Raw genomic sequence first — 26,515 nt, 5'->3', positions numbered from 1 at the left:
TGATTAAGAATTTGAACTCTGGAGGCAAACCTAGGGTTGAATCCTAGCTCTGCCATTTTCTGGCTGTGTGTGTCCTTGGGCTAGTTGACCAACCTCTCTATGGCTCAATTTTCTCAACTAAAAAATAAGCAGTAGAAAATAGCTGTTATTATGAGAATATGTAAAGGGCTTAGTACAATTCCTGGGATGTTAGGCATTCAAAAATGCTGGTAGTAATATTAATAGTAATAATCTTTGCTGTCCTCATTTCTTTTTTGGTGTACTTTCCTGGGAGAACTATCCCATCTCCTCAGACTTCCAGTGCTCCTGTGGTTGTCTCTGATTCTCCTACTTTCTATACTATAGTGTCTCATGTCAGCTCCTCTCCCTCCCATAATATTGGCACCCCTTCTCAAAACTCACTTTTGCCACATGCCTACTCAGTCAAAGTGTTGACCTTCATTACCAGTTCCATTTGCACAACTTTAGAATAGTCTATCTTATGTGAGAGAAAAGTCATTGAACTTAGAGAGTCAACCACCTCATTCACTAACACAGAAGTTGCAACTTCAGTTTCTGACAAAGTAAAGTAATTTTTTCAACAAATCTTGAATTTGGAAAGAATTTAGGAGAAATTTTGTTGGGATAAGGGAATTATTATTTACCAGTCTTACCACTCGAAGAAATGGACTAGCAGCGCAAGTTTGAATTTCAGTGAGACCAAAATGGCCCTGTGAACTAGAGCTTAATACAAGGCTCTGTGCGTAGTAGATGCTAAAAAAACACCTAATCAATTGGTTTGAAGTAAATGTTTGTGAAATTTTTAGTATCTCTTTGCATTGTACAATTGTACTACAACTGAAGAGTAGGTAAAACTAGAGACAGTCAAACAAGACTTCATTTGTACTAAGTATGAGGGAAAAGTTTATCCTCCTGCTCCATAATTTTAATTTTCACAAAGCCTTGAGTCAACATTATTTAATATCACAAACCTAAATTTGTTTTGCATATTTATAATAATTTTTACTGTCATGAAAGAACAAACAGTAATTAAATGAGGTTCTCATCATTTATTATGCCTTTGAGATTTGGTCAGTGTGAGTGACAGTTATGTCTTGTCATTGTAGCTAAGCTTCTGCTTACTGCAATTTCAGCTCAGTTCCCATAATGGTTTAATGATTGTATCACATCTAAAACAATTAGGCATATTTCTTGGAAGTCAAATGGGGCTTGGAACAAAATTGGAAATCTCTGAGTTTCCATCTGAATGGTGAGTTCAAAATGTAAATGACTGTCTTATGATAACTACCAAGAGGGGAGAATGACAGGCAAATTCCTTACCTAATTAGGAAATACTTTTTACGGCTGTAAAGTCTCTAGATTTAAAATTAGACTGGCTGTCAGCCTATGGGAATTGGTTGAGTCATGCAGAAGTCTAATACAATAGAATCTGAATCTCAGCTTCTATATTTAGCCTCACTCAAATTCATTCTTTTTTATTTTTACATGCATAGAACCCAACTTAGCAACTGATAATTACTGGGTATGATAAGAGATATCCAGGGTTTTTCTTAGATTGCAAGTAGGGCCTTGTCTACAGAATTACATTTGTCAGCTCATGAGTTCTAATGAGGTCAAACTTTGAACTTGACACTTTGGTTGACAGGCTCACATGGAAAAAGACTTGAGTTTGGATGGCCATTCACTGCCCTTTTAACCTCAATCCACCACCTTGAAATCCATGCCCTTTGGCATGGCAGTTCAAGTTCTTTTAGAGGGATTAAAGTACCTTAGCAATTTAAAAATATTTTTGTGACCTATAATTACTAGTGGGAGAAAACTCAATGCACGTTTGGTTACACTAATGGGTCTTTAGTTTTATCTTTATATAAAAATTATTGTGTATTTTGGGCAATGCTGAGAAGGTCTTCCCTTCTACCTATTATAGGATAGATGGTAAATGTATTTGGACATGGGAATATATAATAATACCTCTCTGAAAGAGCCAAGCATATCCCCCTACATTAACAGCATAATTTAGAATTATGTAGGATGTTTTATGAAATGCCTCATTTCATATACTCCTTATTTATACTTCACAGTAAGGTAAGCTAACATTTAAAGGCCATGAAATGACTATGGACATCAAATAAATGAAATTCACAGGCCCCAATAATACTGGCAGCATATAATATGTCTTCATGAAAGCTCTAAATGGGAAAATGCACAATATTTATTTGTATTCCAAACCCAACATATTTTTTAAATAAATCACCCTTGACCATATGGGCAAACTGTATTAAAAATTCATAAAGACTCTTTTTCAACAGAGCCAGTTGCTCTCCTTTTGATTTTACTTTACTCAGGACAGACAATGATCATCTAGATTTGGTGGTATCAGCAAGAGCAAAACATAGATAAGCTTAAAATAAAGGAGGGAGGTGGATAGAAATCCTTGAGACGATCTCAGCCTCAGATTGCCAAGAGGACAGACAGACATGCCTGTCTGAGAGATTAAGTATTCATTCTGGAGCCAGATGGATATGGTAGTTGCTCTTCTAACAGCTTTTACATTACCTACTGACTTAAAAGATTGGGACTAGCATTGCTAGTCTAGCACTAGCTAGGACTTGCAATTTTGCTAGGACTTGCAATATTGCTAGGACTAGCAATGCTAGCATTGCTGGACTCCTTACCCTTGGGAACAAAATCTGTCCTACTGAATAAGTAATAGAGCAATTAAACCCTCCATCCTGGGGCATGGACTAAACCAGGATGAATCCCTAAAAAGCATTATAAGAAGGAAAGATAGGAAAATACACCTTGAAAATAGACAAAACCAATATCATAATAAATCATTAGGTAATGCTGTCCATTGGAAACCTATTCTGTTTTGTTTTTCTTGGATAGGAAGCCTTATAGACCTAACTTCTAATCTCTATTTTGTAGTAATTTCATCTAAAAATGCTAACCTCTTGTTGGCAAAGACATCTTATGCTTTCATTAACACTCTCTTCTTCTCCCAAAATTCTCAGCCTTTAAAAACTCTGCCAAGCTACTCAATTGGTCTGAAGGATAATCCGTTTCCAACAAGGTTCTTTTCCTCCATTCTTAGTTCCTATTGTCGTCTGGCTACCTTTGCCACCTGCAGGTTTTTATTTCAGTGGTCTCTCAATAAATCCCAGTGTTCTCAGTCAGACCAGTAAGGTTTCAAGGCCTGTGGCCCTTGAAGTCAGAATTACCTATCTCTAAATACTGGCCCTGCCACATTTTAGACTAGGGACTCTGAAACAATTGCTTTTAATCTTTGTGCTTTAATTTCACCAGTAAAAGAGAAAATAATAGTAATGCCTACTTCAAGGTAAAACACTTTAAAAACTAAGAATACCTGCCTAATGGATTTTAGCTGTTTTAAAAAAATTATTATTTTTAGGGATTCTCTGCCCCACTGAAAACAGCACAGTACACTGGAACAGACACAATAATAATGGTAATAATAATACCTAACATTGATTGAGCTTTTACTACGTGCTCAGTAGTTCTAAGTGTGTTAGGTGTATTAATTTACTTTTTATAACTCTTTCAAGTTGTTCTATTATTATCCACATTTATAGATCAGGAAACTGAGCCTCAGAAAAGTTAAAAACTTGCCCACACTCTACGGCTGAGTAAAGGATCCAGGCAAGAATTCAGTCCAGGCAGTCTGGAAATTGCTACAATGCGTAGTTGTGAAGTTTCTGACTCGAAATCAGCATACCTGGGGTCAAGCCCCACCTTCATCACTTGCAAACTGAACTTATGAGTTCAATCCTTCAGTGCCTGCCTCTCTCTGCACTGCAGCTTCCTCATCTTTAAAACGAGCATAATTGTTTCCCATCTATCTACAAGATATGGTAAGAAGTAAATTAGAACAGTTTGGAGTCCCTGATTAGTTCTCATGAGTGTTGATTATTCTTCTTAATTTTCAGTGATGTTTGTAGAAGTGTTTTATAAACTCTAGAAGAGTTTTTTAAATGTAGAGGTGCTATTGCTGCTCATGATAACTCCCAAAGGGCCTTGATCACTGCAAGACATTGAGAAATGAATCCAGGCTAAAGTCTTCTTGGCTCTTGGGAGTTTAGGATGCTCTATCCTCTTTGTTAATGACATAACATTTGGGGAGATTACGTCACTACTCAACTCAATAACAAGGATTTTGAAAAGTAAGTTTCCTGAGATCCTTTCACTACTGCCATATCCTCTGCCTACTAAAAACAAAACTGTTGAAGACTTGCTTGTTTTGTGCCAAAAGTCAATGATGAATAAGGTGAATCACTACAGCTAGAGTGATCTTTTCATAATTCAAATCTGAGTGAACCATCCCTTGATCATTATCCTTCAATGTGTTCATTGCTCTGGAAATTAAATCCCAAATCCACATCCTGACCTGCATGTCTGGGATGGTAATCTCCCTGCCTTCTTCTTCAGCCATGACATACTCTTCATTTTCTGCTCCCACTTCGCTGGTCTTTCAAACCCCTCTCCCCACAGCACTCTTGGGTGGGCTGTTCTTTCTGCTCAGTACATTCTCGACCCAGCCTCTCCTTCTTCTAGTTAATTTAGCTCATGTGTCACTTCCTCAAAAAATCTTCACTGGTCTTCCTGATGAGGCCTTCCTGAACAAGTTTTTTGGGGACGCCATTGTTCTCTTCTAGCATACTCAGTATAACTAAACATCTATCAGAATGATTATCTAACTCCTGTCTCTCCTCCAGTAGATGAAATGTTCCAGAAGTCTATCAAAGGGTCAAGACTTTTGTACTCAATTACGTATGTGTCTATTGATGAATGAAGGGGAATATTCTGCCATCTTTAGTGATTTCTCCATTCTCACTTGCAAAACAAATTAATTGGAGCCAAACTCTCCTGCTTTTCATCCTCTTGAATAAATGACTTTCTTCCTGGAAATGGTAGAATTTGGAAAAGTAAAGAACAACACAGAAAGCCCTCCAAGATTTTCCAAATAGAATAATACAGAAAAAGCAAAAGAATAGTGATATTTTTCTCCCTTGGTATAGAAACAGTAGAAAGAAAACAAAATAAAATGATGAAAGAGAAGGTAAGTAGATTAAATTATAGCGACTTCCAAGAAGCCGTCAATCAAAACTTCTTTTTAAGGAGAAACTGGAACAAAGGGAAAAATAAACATAATGGGATTGTGAGTGTTGATGAGAAAATGTAAGAAGGAACCAATGCTTCATTTTCTTTCACAGCTTTAATTTGATTTAATATTCTGTCATAGTTGCTATGTTTTAGAAAAATGTCTTTCGGGAATTTGCTCATGTTTCCTGTGCACTAATGAAAGCATCATTGAGAGGCTGTGTGGCACGCTAGTGTGGAATGGGGAATTTGGAGTCAGATCTATGTGCACTCTGCTTGGCTCTACCACCCACTAGCCACGTGACCCCAGGTAAGTTACTTCTACCTTGACAACTCACTTTCTTCATCCATTAAATGGAAATAATAAAAGTACCTATTTCATGGAGTTATTCAGAGGAGCCAGTAAGATAAAGTAACAAAGTCTTGGCATACTGATTGGCACATAGAAGGCACTTAAGAATTAGCTGTCAGTATTATTATTGGCACTTCCTGGTTATCTTTCAATGTTCTAATCTAGAGGCCTTGGTTTGCAGGTAACTGTATGTATGCCACATTCTAGGTCACTGTTTGGAAGCGCAAGTGTGGACTCATGGTCTTAACAATACAGTGAACTCCATCTTTCAGAGCAGGATTCATGGTTTATGGCTCTAGAGAATTAACCAGTTAATTTACCTTGTCCTGAATCTGGGAGTCTCTTTCTTTCTCCTTCTGAATGCCTAAGAGAGTCTTCTTCTGGCTTATTGCATACTAAAGAGTAATATTTAGAGAAGAACCCCAGGTTACTCAAAGTAGTGTGGGTGATTCATCTGAAGACTCATGGGTATGTTTGCATGGGATTACTTAGGGATAGAAGATACTGTTATTATCCAGTCAAATCTAAGATTAAGGACAATGCTTTGCTTAGAATAATCAAAGAATTGGGTTGGAAAACACCTAAGAAATCATTCAGTCTACTATTCCCAAACCTGTATCATTATTGGAATCCCCTGGAAACCTTTAGATTTCCAGTCTGACCCAAACCTACCAAATGTGATTTCAACAAAATAGAATGTCAATCTTAGGTCTATACCTCTCCCCAGGGGACTGGTTAGGGAATGGTGGTGATTGGTCACACTTGAGAATTACTGGTATAAAAGAGAACTGGCAAATGGGCATCATTCCACTGCCCACCCTGTGAACAGGGGGTAGCTACGAGAGTGCTAGAAGCACTGTATCACTATTTTTGGGTCCAATGAGAAAGTGTTCTGTGATCAGTTAACAATGTTTCATATGGTCTTGGGATAGGAAGACGATGGCTCTTGTGCCTTGTACTTAACAATTCTGATCTGATTCAATACTCTCGTAATCAAGATGTGGAAAGAGAATCAGAGAAAGAAATTGAATTACTGTATAAGTTGGCTTTAGCTATTTACAAACATTCCCCAACATTTATGAGTTAAAACAACAATCATATATTTGTCATGATTTTGTGGGTTAACTGGGTGGGTTTTCTGTTCTGGCTTAATTTCTTGTCTTAGCTGAGGCTGAATAATTTAAAATAATCTCACTCGCATTTCTTGCAGTTGGAAGACCAGTTAATCTAGTGACATCATTCACAGCCTGGCTATAGGCTTAACTACAGCATCATCCAGCTGGCTAGTCTGAACTTGCTCACATATGGCAGCATGGATATCAGCAGCCAGAAAGAGCAACACCCAACATGAAAACACTTTTAAAGGCACTGCTTGCATTGTATGTGCTAGTGTTTCATTGACTGAGCAATGTCACTTAGCCAAACATGGCTTCAAGGGGTTGAGAATTAGATGGCCCCTCTTGATGGGAAACAAAATCACACTGCAAATCGTATGCACACAGACATGAGAACATCTTGTGATCATTTTGCAATCATCAACACTTGCCTAAAATCATACATTTGATTTGTAGAAGAGCTAGGACTAGGACTCAAGGTGCCAACCTCCCAGTTTAAAGTTTTTGCCTAAATTGAAACCAAAAGAAGTATTATACATATATAGCCTTTGATACATATTTGGACCTCAAAGGTAAGACAGGTTTGGCAGAACTGGGGTTAGAGATGGCCCCTTAGACTAGACTGTAAGATGTAGGACTTGTCATCATCACAGATACCCTGAAGGAAGATGTCCAATGGGTTATAATAGACAGGCTTATTTCAATCAAAGTCATATCTAAGGAGACCCAGCGTGGTGAGAGGGGTGTGGCAACTAGAGATTCCTAAATAGTAGCTGCTTGGGATCCATAGAGTGATACCATCATGATTCTAGATGGTCCCAAAACCTGCTGGTAGGAATGGTCAGCATGGAAGGCAAGAGGGGGGCTTTTGAGAGCAATGTAGGTTGTTGACTTCTAGGGTAAGAGCCTCAGGTTTTCTAATGCATAACTTTAAGGGAGGCCATTCATGTGGACCAAATGTGAATGGCATGCCCTGGAGTAGTATTGTACAACATGGTGGCTTGAGTTTCCTATCCCAACAGGGAACAAAATTATCCCAAAAACAAAGTATCGTCACAGTCAGACAAATAGTGAAATCTTTATGACAATACTTTAAGCAGTATATATTATATTTCAACAGACACACACAGGTTTGGAAGGTGGTAATAGAAATGCTAAGAGTTATAATTTTTCATAACCTACTGTTTGCTAGACATCATCCTAAGGACTATCTAATCATAAAGATTCACAGAGCATAGTTATTTTTAAAAATCAAAAACAAAAAAAACACCTATTCTCTAGATGAGAAAATAAGGCTCAGAGATGTTATGTGATTTATTCGCCAAAGGCAACACATCTAGTTAGTGAAGGCACTTAACTGCGAACCCAGGTTTGTTTGAAGCCAAACCCTGAGCTCTTTCTTCTATAGCAGCTTTCCTCACCTCAAGTAGACTTTAATGTAGCAAGCAGCTCTGTTCCTGGACTGGACCATCACCAAGACCATCAATGACCCCCTCTTTAAGATACAGTCAGCCATTTCTCCTTCCAAGTACGGACAAATGACTAGCTTGAAAATAAATCACTTTGGCTTCCATTTAGGAAGATAAAATAGCAGAATTTTTATTGAAGTCATGAGTCTAGGAGGAGAAACTAAAAAAAACCCCTCTAAATATCATTTTTGCCCAGTTACTTGGAAATCCGGCAATTATCACATGATTACTCAGGCTGGTAATGAAATTAAGATAAAGTTTCATCAAAATAGCATATGCAATTTTACAGTCGCAACAGAATTGGTGTAAATATGAGCAGATGTGTCTGAATCTCTCAGATTTATAAATACAGAAACATTGTTCCCATTTGGGGTAAAAATCATTCTTTACTCTGGATGTGGGAACAGTATAGCTCAGGGCCCCAGTGCTGGCAGAGATGGTGGGGAGTCATAGCCAAGAGGCCTCCTCATTCCCTGCAACTTCCAATGGCAGATGCTCTTACCTGGGAAAATGTCTAGATTTCTGGCAGTGATTAGAGACCTTGGGAAACTGAGATAAAATGGTGAACTATGTATCAAACCAGAGGGATTTTTCCAGATAATGCACTGGTTCTTCTCTTCCAGGAAAAGAAGCAAAGTCATGCTAACAATGTTTTGAGTTCAAAATACAACCAAGTTTGGGGCTCCAAGTGTACAGTACATCAAAGGTAGCTTTGTACACATGACATGACTTACCCAGAAGTATGTTTTGCCTCTCCCCCCTGGGAATTGTCTTTTTACAGAAGAGTTAACAGCTGAGCCATTAGTAAGGAGCATCTGTTATTCTCCAACAGGGTTTAAGGAGGAAGGAAGGTAAGAGAGAGAGAGAGCGCATGTGCGAGCTCCCAGTTTCTGATACCAAGACCCCAAGGGGAGGAAGCAGGAGGAAGCAGTTATGCTCAGAAAGGCCAGAGAAGTATGATCAAGAGCACAGGCAGAAGAGCCTTGGGTGTGTCCCCTAGCTTCTCCAAGCCTTCTTTTCCCATCTCTAATATGGTATTTTGTGTACCTGCCTCCCAGTATGCCTGGAGAAACATGAGTTACTATTATGCAGGTTTCCTGGCGGGTGTGGGGTGGGGTGGGGGGTGGGGGGGAGTATAAAAGGTGGAAGTCCTCCCCACAGAACATTCCTGCTGCAGGTGTTCCATCCTTCCTGTCTGAAGCCTCCTTCAACCCCCTCCGGAACAAGACATTGGCAAAAAGACCAAAGCAGCTGAGTCATCTCAAGGAGTTTTTATCACCACATCCACTAAGCACTTCTCCAGTGGAAAAATACCCAGTGCTTCCAAGCAGCAGTCCTGAGCACAGGGGTGGGAGGGTGGGGGCTTGAATGATTGGCACAGCTTCCTTCTCGTGCGAAAGTCCCAAAGAAGCAAGTCCTTTTCCCTCTGCATTACCTGAAATTAGGGGGAACTGTCAGTGTGGCTGCTTGGACACAGGCCACAAAAAATAATGCATGCACCTACTAGCTGGCCTCTCCAAGAACCATTCTTCAACATCTGGGCTTTCTATCCAGGTCTTTCCTCACCACTGGTGGGAAATGTGATTTGGGGGAGAACATGTTTTGGTGAAGATGTCAGCTTAGATGGGCCATAAAGAAGAAGCGCTAGTTCCTTCACCTCTCCCTCATAAAAGAGAGAAGACCCCAAGCTCCAGATGTGGTCTTCAAAGTAAAATCTCTTCCCTGTCCCTGTCCACTCAAACATAACTGTCCCCTTGAAACCTCCACTTACTCATGAAGGCACTTTAAACATAACACGTTCCTCCACAAACTCTGAGCATCTCATCCCCACCTCATGCACATCTCCGCTCCTTGCTCTTTTATTTATTTTTTAAAGATTTTATTTATTTATTTGACACACAGAGAGAGATCACAAGTAGGCAGAGAGGCAGGCAGAGAGAAAGGGGGAAGCAGGCTCCCTGCTGAGCAGAGAGCCTGATGCAGGGCTCGATTCCAGGACCCTGAGACTCAGACCTGAATTGAAGGCAGAGAATTAACCCACTGAGCCACGCAGGCACCCCTGCTCCTTGCTCTTTTAAGTGTGCTTTTCTCCCTAGTCCCTCCAGCTAGAAACTTTGGAGTCACCCTCAATTCTTCATTTTATTTCTCCCATTTCAGTATGTCCTGTTGGTTTTACCTTTAAAGGATTTCCAGGATCACATAGCTTCTGTTAACTTTAAAAAACCAAAACCAAAGACAAAAAAAAAAAAAAAACACAAAAACTAACCAACCAACCAAATAAACAAACAAAAACTGCAGGGTGGGGGGCGCCTGTGTGGCTCAGTTGGTTAAGGATCTGCCTTCTGCTCAGGTTGTTATTTTGGGGTCCTGGAACTGAGCCCCAAGTTGGGCTCCCTGCTCAGCAGGGCATTTGCTTCTCCCTCTCCCCATTTGTGGCCTCTTTCTCTAAAGTAAATAAATAAAACCTTAAAAAACGTTTTTTTGTTTTTTTTTTAATTAAAGAATAAAACTGCCAGGGGTGCTTGGGTGGCTCAGTTGCTCAGACAACAGGTTCCTGATCTCAGCTCCGGTCTCATTTCAGGGTCACAAATTGGAACCCCCTTGTTGGCTCCATGCAGAACATGAGGCCTACGTAAAAATAAGTAAATAAATGAAAAGAAAACTGCCAGTTATTTTACCAGCAAAAGATGTGCTTACCAGGGAATACCAGAATTGCAACCCAGGGCTGACTGCCTGCAGCTAAACTATCGTTAAATCCCGGAACAAAAGAGGAAGCTGGCTTTTTTATAGAGAGGTGAAACCTTAGAAAACCTTTGCTCTTAATAACAAAAAAAGGTCACTGGAGTAAACTGGGTTTTGGAAGTGTAGTGGCTTCTCATTGGCTGAGTTGTGACTATCTCTCATTGGCTGGGCTGTTGCTGGGGGCGGTGGAAAGCCTTCCCACCTCCTGCTGGGCTGGTAAAGCAATAACTAAAGTGATATCCCTAGACACCTGCGTGGTTCAGTTGGTTAAGCAGCTGGCTTTGATTTCTCCTGAGGTCATGATCTCAGGGTCCAGGGATGGAGCCCCACTCAGTGCGGAGTCAGTTTGGGCATTCTTGCTCTCTCTCTCTCTCAAATAATTAAATCGTAAAGTAGTATCCAGAGAAGCTCCATCTCTTCCCATAGATTCACAGTTGACAAGGAGTGGTAGGGCTTGATAACTCCCTCTGCCGGCGGCCCAACTCCATTTTAGTAGGGTTTCCCTTTACTAATTCTCACACTTCTTACTAATGGTGCTATTACCCCATGATCTAAGTTTATTATTATCTCTTATTTGGGTTCTGCAGTAGCCCCTGTCTGGTTGTCCCTCTGTCTCTCCTGCATTTCCTAATCTATTCTCAACCCAGCAACCAGAGTGATCCTTTTCTTTTTTTATAAATTACATATAATGTATTATTTGCCCCAGGGGTACAGGTCTGTGATTCAGCAGGCTTACACAATTGACAGCACTCACCATAGCACATACTCTCCCCAATGTCCATCACCCATCCTTAAACATACATCGACCATGCACTTCTGTGTTCTAACCCTCTCATCTCACTTGGTTTCTTAGAAGCCACTCTTTTCTCCTTAGCCAGTAAATCCTTTATAATCTGCCCCTACCTTACATCTCTGGCCTCTTCTGTTACTCTCCTCCACTCACTTCCCTCAGCTGATCTACTTGCTCTTACTGAAATACAACATTGCAGCTTTGGTTTTTGTTTTTGTTTTTAAGATTTATTTATTTATTTGACAGAGAGAGATCACAAGTAGGCAGAGAGGCAGGCAGAAAGAGAGGGGGAAGCAGGCTCCCTGCCAAGCAGAGAGCCTGATGTGGGGCTCCATCCCAGGACCCTGGATCATGACGCAAGACGAAGGCAGAGGCTTTAACCCACTGAACCACCCAGGCATCCCTGCAGCTTTGGTTCTGCCCCAGGACATTTGTACTTGCTGTTGCCTGTGACTGAAATACCCTGAACTCTTAACTCTTTCAGGTCTTCATTTAAATGACACCTTAAAGCCTTCTCAGATGCCTGTATTTCATATTACAACCCTACCCTCAGAACCCCTTACCTTCCTTTTCTGGCTCAGTTTCACCATAGCATTTATCATCCATCATCTGTTAGGTAACAGAATTTATTTCCTTATTTTTTATGGCCTCTCTACTTGTCCACTGGAATTTAAGCTAAATGAGGGGTTGGTGTTTTGCCTCATTTTGTTTATTGCTATATTCTTGGCACCTAGAACAGTATCTCTACACGGTCGGCAGAGTAGATATGCAATAGCTATTCACTGAATGAATTTTTGCAATTCTATGAAGAGGCCCTGCCAAAGGTAAAGTGCTATTGGGGGGGGGGGGTAAAAGACTATTCCAGATCTAATACAACTTGTATCCATCAACCTATTGTCTAATTTTACTTTCTAGCTCTAGATACATTTACAATGAAAATAAATATTCACTTAGCCACCTTGTGAGTGTTCCTCACAGAGATAGAAAAAGTGCCAGTGTTGCCTGTGGAAATGGTATTGAAAGACCCCTCCCCTAGAAGATAGATAGGATAACTAACCGCTTGTTTGCTTTTCTGTGAACCGCTGGCTTTTAGGCATAAATTAAGTTATTAATTGCTTATTAATTGCTCTTTTGCCCTTCTGTAACTGCTTGGCATATAGAAATAATAGAAGACGCCATGATGGCATTCCTACCTTCCCCCTTCTTGTTTCCCCTCCCTGCCTCTCTCCTCCCGTGCGCGGGCCCTCAGAACCAATCAGCTTGTTCCCCCTTCCTGCCTCTCTCTTCGTGGGCGCGCGCGCGCACGCGCGCGCGGGTCCCCAAAGCCAATCAGCAAACTCCACGTATGCCTTTTTCAAAAGTTCTAACTGTCAACCAATCAGTTGCGCCCCACCCAAAACTTGTTTGTACCTGTCTATAAAAACCCGGCACCACCCCAGCCGGGTGTGCTCAGCTAGCAGGAGCTGCTGACCACCCACAGGCACCTGCGTAACAATAAAGAACCTCTTGCTGATTGCATCCAGTGGCAGTGTTGGATTCTTGGGTAAGGGGATCCGCGGGTCTTTCATTTGGAGGTCCCACCGAGGGTCTTTCAGTATTAATTACTAGGTCCCGATACATTCTCAGTATGTTTCTCTAGTGATGCCATCTCTTTGATCTGGTAGACATGAAAAAATTCTAAGAGTCTGTATTTGTGGCATGTTTGCCCTTAAATGAGAAAAACTGTGTGCACAGTGGAAAGAACTCAGGAATCATACCAAGCATCAAATTCTGCCTCAGTTGTGCAGATCAGGCATTTCACATTTAAAATTTTCTGTCAATGAAAAAAATACATAAGTAGATGCTGGAATATATACACGTTCTATGTATCAGGCAATGTACTTAGTCAACCCTTTCATACAGAAGAGGAAACTGAGCCTCAGAGACATCAGACCATGGGGTCAGTGTGGCACTCCTGGTGGGTAGGAAAGCTGGGATTCAAACCCAGATTAAATGCATTCCAACACTCACACCTAACACATCCTAACACACTTCCAAGTGTCCTTAGAAAATAGAACGTTTTATTTTATTTTTTTAAAAGACGTATTTTATTGGGATGCCTGGGTGACTCAGTTGGTTAAGCATCCACCCGCGGCTCAGGTCATGATCCCAGGGTCCTGGGATAGAGTCCCACATTAGGCTCCTTGCTCAGCAGGGAGCCTGCTTCTCCCTCTGCCTGCCGCTCCCCCTGTGTGTACACTCTCTTTCTCTGACAAATAAATAAATAAAATCTTAAACAAAGAGAGAGAGAGATTATTTATTTATTTGAGAGAGAGCACATGCACCTGATCAGGGGGTGAGGAAGGGCAGAGGGAGAAAGTCTTAAGCAAACATCACACTGAGCTCTGAGCCCAATGCAGGGCTTGATCTCACAACACTGATATCATGATCTGAGCCAAAACCAAGAGTTGGGTGCTTAACCGACTGTGCCACCCAGTGCCCCCCCCCCAAATAGAACTCTTTAAAAAGTTACTAACCAACTATGAGATATTCAAGAAACGTTTACCCTTCTGGGTCTCTGTTTCCTTGGCTGCATGATCGAGGTGTGTTTTGCCCCAGTTAAGGACCCATCTGTTCTGAGCAAGATTAAACCTCATAGGGTATTATCATAGGGAAAAGGAATATGAAGGGACCAAGACTTGCCAAAAGGAATTTATTCTGCCTTTATTGCCTATCAAGTCCAGTGCTCAGCAATATCCAGAGATTTCTCAGAATTGCTCCGTCTGAATGTCTCACTTTCCTAATTGGTCTTGGGCACCAGGATGGGCCAAACTGTCTCACTGTTAGAGGCAGACCACAGAGGGTTGCCAGCAACTCTGCTTCTATGACTGGAAACATGACCAGGACAATGCAGGGGAGGTATCCTCACCCCTTTCTGGTTCCCTACAGGACAAAAACTGTGGCCTGGACTTCATCAAACCCAGTCTTTAATATTATCTGTGACCTTGAGAGATGACTAGGACTTTGAACTTTTTTTTGTAAAATCATAGAGATCAAGCAAGTGAGTTTTCTAAGCCAAAAAGAGATCTGAGCAAGAAATTTGTAAAAGGAAGATGTGCATCTTTCTGTAGGTATTTTGCCTATCTTCAGGCAAAGTGCATATAAATTTTACTATGTCTTCCTGAAATCTAACAGCTTATACAGTCAACTTATTGACATCTCAAGAGGAACTGTGTACTCCTGGGTTCTTTGTGGGGAAATGTCCCATGGTTACTGTAGTGTGAGACTTGAAATTCATCATGTGCTCCCTTGACATCTGGTAAAATCAGAAGGGTCTCAAATGAGCTAACTGTAAGTCCCCTTCCCCACTTTGTTCTGTGGAAAAGGTCTCCTGGACTTGTTATCAAAGGGACCAAATACAGTTCCTAAGTATCCCAACTGGTGGGTTTCAGTTCCCTGCAGGCCCATAGAATTACTCAAATAAACCAACTACACACTCCCACTGGAATCAGGGGTTACCCTAATCTCTTAGTAATACAGAGCCTGCTTCCCACAGTCCCTGATTATTCACTCTGTTCCCAAGCACAACGGCCATGTGGTCCCCGTGTGGCCTCTGGTATCCTCCCTCAGACTGTGAGCATATGTGACGAAGAAACTGCTGTCAACTCCATCTGTCTGGTGTTGGGTGTCTTGTGTTTGGTCATCCCCAAAGCCCAAGGGTGGGGATCCCTTCACCAGAGGAGTAAAGAGAGGGTGATCAAAACAGGCATGTTCCATGATAAAACAGCTTGTCTCACTAACTAGCTTTTAGGACAAGGTCAAGTGTTCAAGTTTGAAATGAGGATGAAGCGTTATATTATGGCTCTGTCACGAGTAAGGAGACAAATGCTGATGGTCTCAAATTTATGACCTCCCCAACTGTATTTCAGTCTTGTATACACCCAGACTTCAGGCCATTGAATGACTGACTGTTTTCCTAGCTTTAGATATTTCAAGAGTTGCAGGATTTCACTCGATAACTTTGGCAAACACATAATAAATGTAAGAGTCAGTAATCAATTGTGTAAAGTTAATTGATTCTCGTTTGGCTGTAACACATTTTTGTTCAAATATCTGTTCAGAGTAGAGCTTCAGTTACTGTGTCTAATAAATGAGTCATTGTTCCAGATGGTAAGTTAGGCCCAGTTAAATAAATCTTAAAAAGTATGAAAAAATGGGCAAATACCCCACTGACTTGTTTGAATTCCTTCTCTGAAAGTCTTTTTGAAAGCTATCGGCACTGCACCGTGGTAGTAAAAACAAATTAATACCTCTTATGAAACTCTTACTTTGCCAAGACGAAGTTATAGAAAAGCTTTTGGTCTTTATAGAGCAGCTGTATGAATTACGTAATGCTGTGTAACAAATTACCCCCCAGTCTAAGCAGCTCAAACCAACACCTACTGATTATTTCACAGGTTCTGCAGGTCAGGAGTCTGGGTAGGATTTTACTGGGTGCCTTTTGCTCTGAAGTCCTCATAGGTCGCAATCAGGCTGTCAATTCTCAACACTGGATTCATTTCCAAGCTCCTCATGGTTGTTGGAAAAGCTTCAGTCCCTTGTGGGCTGTGGGTCCGAGAGCCTCAGTCCCTCGCCGTATCTCATGGACCTTTCCATAGGGCAGCTCACAACAGGGCTGCCAGCTTTTCCTGGGGAGGGAGAGAGAGAGAGAGAACAAAGGTCAATAAGGCACTTTTGGTGGTGGTTGTGATCTAATGCCGGAAGTAGCAATCTATCCCCTCTGCAGTATTCTGTTCCTTAGACTCAAACGATTAGGTCCAGCCCATGCTCCAGGGAAGAGAATTACATGAAAGTGTAAATACTGGGGTGGGGGACACCGCTGGGGGTCATTTCGGAGTCTGTCCACTACGGCACATGGTGCTGGCTCACGTGGCACACAGCATTCCTGTCCGTGTGAGGCCATCCCACCTCAAGGACCTGCAACTCGCTGAGGGCGTTCTTTAGCCCCAAGAGTGTGTCTGGCTCACAGAGGGGATGGACCAGAGTGCTGGGGAGCTCACACCTCCAGGAACGGGCCTTAATCAGAAAAGGCGGGAGGGAGTAGTTGAATAAAAACACAGGCTTGCCCAGCATCTCTGAAGGCACTGAGCGTTCAGTTGTTCCCACAGTGGTAACTGTTTGTGAAAGCAGCCTTTGTTAGCTATTTTCCCAGCTGGCACTACTTGACTTGCTCTCTCCTTCACTGGCACCTCCTAGAATCACCTGTCAAGGTACTTAATTCCCGTACTTGTCTCAGGGACTGCTCCTGAGGGAACTAAGAAAACCTCAGACCTTAAACATTTCCCACATGTTACAGCAATACCAGAAGAAACCGCCAGGTGCCAAGGAATTACATAGCTTGTAAGTGGTTCTTACTTTCACTTAACAATCACTTACTAAGCAATTGTCCCACGCATACATACAGCTGACATCCTGGACACCCCCAATTTTAAAAAGTCCTATTTTTACTTTATGGGCTGCTTTTTTTTAAATGATTTTATTTATATATGTGATAGAGAAGTCACGAGTAGGCAGAGGCAGACAGAAGGGGAGGGGAAGCAGGCTCCCTGCCAAGCCAAGAGCCCGATATGGGGCTCGATCCCAGGACCCCGAGACCATGACCTGAGCTGAAGGCAGAAGCTTAACCCACTGAGCCACCCAGGCGCCCCTATGGGCTGCTTTGAAATAAAGAATGGAACTCCTTATTTGTTCTTCATTCTCATGTTAGTTGCAGGTTTGGGAGAGAAATCTACAGGCTAATAATGCTTGTATTTATTCACTATTCAAACTTTGTGGACTATCTCTGTGTCTGGGGTGTGTGTGTGTGTGTATTTTTGCTGGCACACTTTTTGAACAGTTATTTGATCATCTCAACTTCCATGTGCATGTTCCTCAGGATCTAATCCAGTCCACCTCTGAAAAGTTTCTGGGAGGAAGTAGTCTAGGGAACCATTAGGGTCCCCCTGCCCAGCAGCCTTTCTGCCAAATCTGTCACCATATGGAGGACTGGTCATGAACAGTCATGCAGCTGGGTACTCTAGGAATGAAGTGAATGAAGGAATGGATGGATGGTCAGTCCATGGCCTCAGCCTGACAGGATTAGTGATGCATTCTAGAATGTTCTTCTTCTTCTAAAATCAAGAAATTCAATTTTAAAGCTTCCTACACCTTCACTGAGGATGTCAATGAGAAATTATGTGGTGGGAATCATCTCAAATAACATAGCATACTTTGACCTACATTTCAGGGAGAGCAGTTGTCTCAGATAAACAATCATCTCTGACAGATAATCTCCTCAATAAAGAATTTCTCGTATTTGGGAAATTTCCCCCAAATATCCCACCCCTGCTGATCAATTCAAGAGGTGCCCATGACTACCATGGTTGCAGTCTCAAAAGAAAATAAATATAAAACCTCTCCACAACAACTACAAAACAATTCTAGCAGCATGATGGGTTTCCCTTCAGCAAAATCTCTGCCCATGTCAATCTAACTGTGGTGAGATTTGGAATCCCCAAGCGCCATGAGTACAAGAAACACTGGACAGGTTTTTTTGTGGAAGGAAGAATGTCTGCCGTCTCACACGTGCTCAACTCAAAATGACTGAAAAGATTTTCCTCAGGGTGTTTTAAAAGCACCCGCCCTTAAGCTGAGAAGGACAGCGAGATTCCAATTTGAAGAGGGTAGCTGTTTGTAGAAAGTGGTAGAGTTGAAGCTATGACGGGGTTGCATCCTTACCTATACTCGGAATCAGTAAGAAATGGTCGTTGGTGTATAGAGACTCTCAGATTTCTTTAGGATGACCCTCCCTCCTTTACAAAGCACTTCAAATATGGAACAAGGAGCCAAAAAGGGAAGGAAGTATTCATGGCTGTTGCTGAGAAGAGTGATGGCCAATTATTGTAGGGAGTCTGACATATTTGGATTAGAAATACAACCCGGCCATGTTCACACTTGCGTGGCTTCAGCAAGTCACATTTGCTGAGTGTCAGTTTCCTCATCTATAAAATGGGTAATGATGGTGCCTCCTTCTCAGGGTTGAGAATTAAATAAAGAATGCAAATAGAGATTGGCTATAACCTTTCCTTCCTGCGGGGAAGAAGCTGCTCTTCAGACTTTTTATATATTTAGAAGTGATTTTTAACTGAACTGGGAAATGCCATCCTGTTTGTGGCCAGTCATATCATAACAGCCTTGAGAAGAATTTAAAATAGTCCAAAGACCATTTACTTGACCCAGGGTACTAAGAATGGATTCTGAATGGAGAGTGGCTTTTAGGAAGAAGAGACTCTTCATGTCACCTTCAAAGCTTTCCAGTTTCTCCATGATGAATCCCAAGCAACTTGGCCGACTTGGACTTTACCTCTCCAGCTAGTTTTAACTCCTCCATACTTGAGTGATCATCTGCTATTTTTGTCTCTCTGGCCCCATGCTGCCTTTTTGGTAATAGCAATTTGGTTTTATTCTGGGGACTCATTTCTACCCTAATCTCAAACAGTGGAAGAGTTCTTGTGGGATATTCTCCATTGTACTGCCCCTGGGCTAGCAGACATATGGCCAGGTCAGTATGAGCTGCAGCAATTCGGTGGGAGATGGTTAAGTAGGAATTTTAGCTCAATGTGTGCCAGGACTGTAACTTTCAGTGAAACTATCGGGAAAGGATTCTCTTTCCAGGGTAAAGTGTATGTTGCTAATGAGGACTCAGATTCTTGATGATGTAAGCTGAGCTGCTGGATTCACTTTTAACTGAACTTGATAATTCCCTAGACTTCTAAGTCTATAAATTTCTATTTTATTTTTATATTTTTTATATATGTTGTATTTTATGTTTTGCTTAAGCCCATTTTGGTTGGGTTTCTCTTGCTTAAACAACAACAAAAAATTATTGTCCCATACCCAGATGATAATGATACTATATAACATTTGTTGGAGCACTTATTATGAGCCCGACATTGTTCAAAGTCCTTAACAAACTTTGTATTTCACTTAATCATTATAAAAATCCTACAACTAGGCACTAGTATTCGTTCTCTTTTATAGGTGAGAGAAATGAAGTGAGATTTGTTTGTTCATTTTTAAAGACTGTATTTATTTATTTGAGAGAGAGAGAGAGAGTATGTGTGAGCCAGGGGAGGAACAGAGGAGTAGGGGGAGAGGGGGGGAAAGACTCCACACTGAGCACGAAGCCTGACTCAGGGCTCAATCTCATGACCCTAAGATCATGACCTGAGCAGAAACCAAGAGTCAGACACTTAACCAACTGAGCTACCCAGGCACCCATGAAGTGACAAGTTTTTAAGAAAACTGTGTCTACACAGCTAGTAAGTGCTAGAGGCAAACCCAGCTCTGTCTGATTTCAGAGTCATGCTCTTTATGTTAAATAAAACATTATGATTAATAAAAGGGAACAAATGTCTTCACATAATGGACAATAAACCTTTGACATTTTGTGTGTTTGTCCAGGATGTAAAGAATTACTCTAAACCACATCCTTTCTATTCTAGAAGCAGTTCTCAGTTCCAGTCTTCTGGGTTCTTCAGCTAGGGTGGTCTTATGAAGAGGATTGTGGCTACTAGAATTAGCATGCTGGTAGCTATAGACTTCAGCCAACATAAGAGGACGGAGAAATGATTCCAGTCAAAGGCTGTCTTTGGACTTTATCAATTTCTTGTGTGTGTGTGAAAAGGGAAAGAGAGGAGGGAGTGGAGGTGGAGTATTTATGAGAAAATGTGGGCAGCGTGTTGAATTTTGGTGGTTTTAAAGCATTTGCTTTACATTATTTGGACTAATTAAAATGAAAGGTTCGAGGCTCCTGAGAGTTGACTCATTCCCATCATCCTAATATAGAGGAATCAAGTTCCATTTGGTTGACGGTCTGTACCAAATTTCTCAGTGTTGGCTGACAGCCTTGGAAAGATCTGTTCATTTTTACGTTTCAGTGAGTCATTCTACACACACTGCCGGCATTGGTTCCTTGCGGGGAGGTGGGAGGAGGCAGGAAGTTTGCTAAGCAAAAGTGATGGGCTTGGAAGTTCACTGGGAGACAGGAGGCCATCAGCTTTTATCCAGAACAAATTTGGGGTTTGGGTCGTAGCTTTTATTCCTGAGCTCAATATTGATTAGCATGGGTATCGTGCTCTTGGGACAATGATTCAAATTATATAGTCTCTGGAAGGCAAAGCGAATGGGTTTCTTTTGTTAAAAATCCAACTGATTGGTCTTAACAAATCACACACACACACACACACACACACACACACGCATATGCACATGTGTGTGTATCCCTTCCCCCCAAAACAGTTTCTTTCATATATGAAATGCAGTTTGGCATACTAAAAATAAGTAAATGCAATGGAATCTAACAGTTCTCGGTTTAAATCACAACTATGCCATTATTATCTGGCTTTAGGACCCTTAACATCTTAGAGGCTCAGTTATCTTCTCTTTAGAATGGGGATGATCTTCAGTTTTCATGCATGTTTGTGAAAATTAGAAATAGTATATTCTACGTGCTCAATACATAGTAGGCACTCAATAAAGCCATAACTCACAGCATTTAGAATCTGAAAGATCCTTATATTTATTCTTTATTTCTGATCCTACCATTTCGTAGATTTTGATAGTTTGGATTTGGGCAAGTCACTCGACCTCTCTCACTCTGTTTCCTGTTCTGTAAAATGGGATAATAACATTTAGGAGGATTTTTGTGGGATTGAGTGATGCATTATAAACATTTTAATTGTGCTAAGCCCTTTCATACAATGCACATAAAGTATTTCATATAGTTTCCTAACACATAGTAAGAAATAAACATTGCTATTATTATTAGGTTAAATAATAGAAATTGCTATTATTCAACCATTTCGACCTACAAAAATGGCAATTTCATATGGTTCAACTGAATATTAATGTTCCTAAAGGATACCTACAGTTGTCATCAAGATTCTGTGCCTAATAACCCAGTAGCCTAGACGCTCTTGTTTTGTTTGAGAAGTAGAAACCTGAGACTAATTGCTACCATTTTTCCCTCAGGACTTTGGGCTGTGATTGGTTGAACTTCACAGGAGTCTAATTAATTCACCAGGTTCCCGTGAACTTCTCATGAGTTTAAGAAACCAGGTTTCCCTCCTAGTATTACAGGAGTAGGAAAGTAACCCTAGAGAGAGTAGCTAAGCTTGTGGCCTGTTGCCAGAGGATGTCAGCTCATGCTCCTTCAGTATAATACTCAAATTCCAGATTCTCAAGAATTCCTAGATTTTGCCCTGCACTGGGGAAATTCATGACACAGTGCTTTGACTTCTCTAGCTTGCAGTGAATTCTCCTTGAGCATTATCTTAAAGATTTCCAAGAGGAAAATAGGAATGATGTTGGAGATCAGTTCTGTCTTTATCAGGAATGTCCCGTGGTAATTGATTTAGGCCAACTCTGAACTCAATAATAGACAAGTTGAGACTCTAGGAGATCATACAAGAGGATATGGTGGCTTGAACAAGAGTGATACAGCACTAGCAATCAGGGACAAACATAGAGTATATGATATATTTAAAAGGTGACCAGTAGGACTTGCTGATTGAGTATTTGGATATGGGAGATGAAATAGAAGAGAAAACTCAGTTGGGCATTGGGTCAACAGCGGTGCCATTTCTTCAGGTGGGAAAGACTGAGGATATGGAGGAAATCAAACACTCTAGTTTGGCTGTGTTAAATTTGAAATGCTTACATATTGGATTTCTAAGTGGAAATGTTAAGGAAGCAGTTAAAGATACAATGTGGGAGGTCAAGGCATAAGTTGGGGCAGGGGATTTATTGAACATCACTCTGTGTTCTCCATTATGCTATATTTTGGGAGAGAAACAAAAGACAAATGGTTGGAGAAAACACTGATAAACAGAGAAATAATAGGAAAAGAAAACAGAGAGATTGAGCATCTGAGGTCAAGAAAAGATAACAGAGAAAAAAAGGACTAAGTGTCAAACCCTTCTTGAACTGAATTTGTAGAAAGGGCAAGGCAATGGGCTGGGCACTTTTACATACAGTAGCTTGTGTAATGCTCACCTCAACCTCTATTTTTCTTGAGAAAACCGACACTCCTGGAGTTTAAATAACTTACCTAAGTATCATAGCTAGTCATGGGTAGAGCTGAGTCTCTAAACACATCGACCTGACCCAACACAAGCCTGTGTTCAGATGAATAAAATCTGTATTCCTCCTTGTCAGTAAAATAATATAATTTATTAACAGTGAATAAGGAACAATGCTGAAGAAAAACACAGGTTTTTCTTGACCTGCTAGATGCCTGTCTGTAAATCATCACCCATGGGTGTTCGTGCCCTTCGTGTCTGCAGAATAAACACCTCATTTGGATGCAGCAGGAAAAAAAAGAAGTAAACAGAAGACAACAATTCAAACTAGGGTCACTTCTTAAGAGTAGGGAGCAGTTTTTTGTTTTTTTGTTTTGTTTTGTTTTGTTTTAATACCGTATGTCATCTCTACGGTCTGAATGACTTCTTTTTGTTTTGGTTGCTATAAACACACCTAATCCTCCCCCTGGGAATTTTCTGACCTGTCTATAGATTAAAATTGTCTTCTACTCACTCTAGACACTCAGTTACGGTTTACAGTTAGCTATTCCATATTCTCAGCACACTGGTCCTTTTTGTACTGGTTTTTTAGCAATATTTCTCCAAGAATTCATTGGTTGACTTAATTGAAATATCCAAGGGATGAAATTCTTTTCAGGCACAGATGGATTCAGACATGTAAATACTACCGTCAGGGATTCTCTCCCCATCTCGGTTCTACACAAATCACTTGGCCTCTTTTTCAGACAGGTGTTTTACCTGTGAGGACTGCATGGTATCTGGTATTACATAGCTTTCTTCTTTATCGTTTAGGATGATGGAGGGGAAAAGAGGCTCTGTCTCTCTGTCCCTCTATTAACTGTCAGAAAAGAACTCTGATTTTTCCCTGTTTGTATCACATGCCGTCTCTGCGGCCAGTCACGCAGGAAGCTGATTGACCGGGTCTGGGTGGGATGCTTCCCCTTGCAGGTATGAGGTAGTCGAGCCCCTGCGATGTACAGTTCTGTTGTTACCATATGAAGCAGAGGAGGGCAGTTTCCCAACATAAACACAATAGACGAGTATTTCAGTGCTTAGACTGGATGTAGGCCATGGCTGCTATTGTTGTTACTAGCACTGTAGCTATTTTTATCCAGCCTGGGGCAGTATCCAAACCCATACAACAAACCCGAGATTAGCAGCAGGTCCCTGGTTGGATCATTGTCATAGAAAGGGTCTTATTTTCTTCCTTCTTTAAAGAGAGTTGCCTGAATCCTGAGCTCCAAGGAGCCCTGCAACCAGGTTCTGAGATCTTATCAAAGGAATGACAAATTAATTTGGAAAGCAGACCCATGGAAATGTCTGAACAGATTCAATTCTCTCTCTGACCTAACAAATGCAACTTTCTTCTTTAAATCCAAGGCCAGTTGTATGGAGAAGCCATTCCTTTTCTTCTTGATTCTAGGAAGGCAAATCCGGTTTATTATGTCTGCAGGATTCAGGGCTCATGTAATAATTGCTTTTTGAAGGTCCTTTTGTGAGTTTCCTATAAGTCCGGCCAACACAATGGGTAGTTAATTTAGGACAGAGTTTACTAACTTGATACACACAGCTGTCAAGAACTGCCAAGTTGTAGCTCTCAGAATTGGCCTGAAGTTATGTTCTGTTTGGTATGCACAATGTTTTAATAATTTGATTTAGTTTCCTTTACTTTAAAAACAAGTGGTTTCACATTTAAAAAAAAAAACAAAAAAACTGTTTTTTAGGACACCCGGCTGGCTCAGTCCTTTAAGCATCTGTCCTTGGCTCAGGTCATGATACCAGGTCTTGGGATGGAGTCTCCCATTGGGCTTCCTGCTCAGCGGGGAGTCTGCTTCTCCCTTTGCCTGCTGCTCCCACTGCTTGTGCTCTCTCTCTCTCTCCCCCTCTGACAAATACATACAATCTTTTTTTAAAAATGCTGTTTTCTATCTTATTGGAAGAGGTGGCAACACTGGGCCCACATTCCCACATTCGGCAGTTGATGGGAGCCCAACAGCAGCTACCTCTTTCGTTGGGACATAGAGCGGTCCGTCAGGAATGCATTCTGGTGCAGGTAATAAAGGTTTAAACCATAGGAACCAAAGGTTTAAATCATGCTTGCTTAACAAGGGAAGGCTTGTTTAGATTTCATTCAAGAGCTTAACAGCAGTATCTTTCTACCTTTTTCTCCCATCCTCAGGATAGTGGCATTTTCTTCTTCCTCCCTATCATACCAGTAGGAGGGGAAAGAGGTCATTCAAGAGAGCAGTCCTTGCCCATTTATCTCTTTTTCAAGGAAAAAGAAGATGCCACCTAGACATCTCTCCCTGGACCTCATTGGCCAGGGCTGGGTCACACAGCCACATCTACGTGCTAGCAAAGGATATTTTAGAATATAAAAGCTGTCAGTGAAGAAAGTGATATAATTAAAATTTTAAAAAATTTTAGGTTTCAAATAAATTTATTTGCACTATAATAAAAATTAAATCTCCAAGATCTTACTTGGAGACATAATCATTTAACATGAACAATTGGAAGTTGTTTCTTTAGTTATATCAAATATGTTATCCATAGAACCACATTACTTTCTCCCTGTGTTGTTTTAAGATCTCATTGTTTATTTCTTTATTTGTTTATTTCTTTATTTTACATGTTCACATGGTAAAACCAATCATGGCTAACTCACATTAAGCAGGGAGTACTTACTGTATGCCAGACTCAATGCATGGTGTGTAATCGGTACACAATACATCTCAATGAAGGCCAGACAAATGAATTCAAGACCAGTAGAGAGACAGTGGTCTTGGTTCTTCAGCCCTGACGTAAATGAACACTGAAGAGGGCTGGTCCAGGGTAGTGAAAGATAACCAGGCACAAGAAACAGATTGCCCTAGATTTGAGTCTCGATTCTGCCATTTGCTCATCGTGGGTCTTCAGGTCAATCACTTAACTTTTTTTAAGAGGAGGATAATTTCTACCCCTCCAGGTGGTCTAAGAATTAGAACAGATCATGAATGTTCAGGTCTTGAGTTCAGGTCCTCGCGCAAGGTGAGGAGCCAACTGATACAAGCTACTGTTATTACTCCGTCAACCATTGTTTTTTCAAGGCTGTGTAAAAAATCACGCTTCAACTCAGTGGCTCACAATAACAAGCATTTCTTTTCTCTTGCGCATGGGCCTGAGGATCAGCTGGAATAGTTCTTGGGCTATGAGTTGACTGGGTTTGACTCCCTCCAGGCTCTGAGCTGGGTTCAGTTCTCATCTTGCTTAGATCTGTGTCTACCTAGGGATGATTCTCTTGTGAGGAATGGCAGGCATGCAGGAGAGCAAGGCAAAGCATGCTAACATATGAGGGGCCTCGGTTTCCATCATGTCACATTCTAGGGGTGAAGTGAGTCACGTGGTCACACCCCCGGTCAGCAGGGCAGGGAAGGGCTCCATTCAGTGCCCATCTAACTCTCAGCTGCGTACTTTTTGCTTCTCAGGGGGACATCACTCCTTCTATACCACACATAGGTACTCTGTGCCTTTTCCCCATGTGTTCATGGAGTTTGGTTGCTTTGAATTAAGTCACAAAGGCAATAGTAAGAATGTGTTTCCCATGATATATATATATATATATATATATATATATATATATATATATATATATATTTAAGATTTTATTTATTTATTTGAGAGGCAGAGAGAGAGAAGAAGTAAGGGGAGTGGCAGAGGGTGAAGGAGAAGCAGACTCCCCAGTGAGTGGAGAGCCTGACATGTGGCTTAATCCCAGGACCTTGAGATCATGACCTGAGCCAAAGGCAGATGCTTGACCACCTGAGACACCC

General features: G+C 41.2%; 1 long non-coding RNA gene across 2 annotated transcripts in view; it reads right to left on the bottom strand.

Moving 5' to 3' along the window:
* LOC309862873 overlaps positions 1-26,515 on the bottom strand; it is a 230,719-nt gene that overhangs the window by 15,683 nt on the left and 188,521 nt on the right. For both annotated transcript variants that reach the window (XR_014310767.1, XR_014310768.1), the window contains exon 3: positions 16,009-16,253. This is a non-coding gene — a long non-coding RNA (uncharacterized lncRNA). The remainder of the gene's footprint in view (positions 1-16,008; positions 16,254-26,515) is intronic.

The sequence above is a fragment of the Mustela nivalis genome (assembly GCF_964662115.1).
Source record: "Mustela nivalis genome assembly, chromosome: 1".
Taxonomy (NCBI): domain Eukaryota; kingdom Metazoa; phylum Chordata; class Mammalia; order Carnivora; family Mustelidae; genus Mustela; species Mustela nivalis.
Note: the sequence above shows the minus strand (reverse complement) of the source record. Positions and strands in the feature narration are given on the sequence as shown.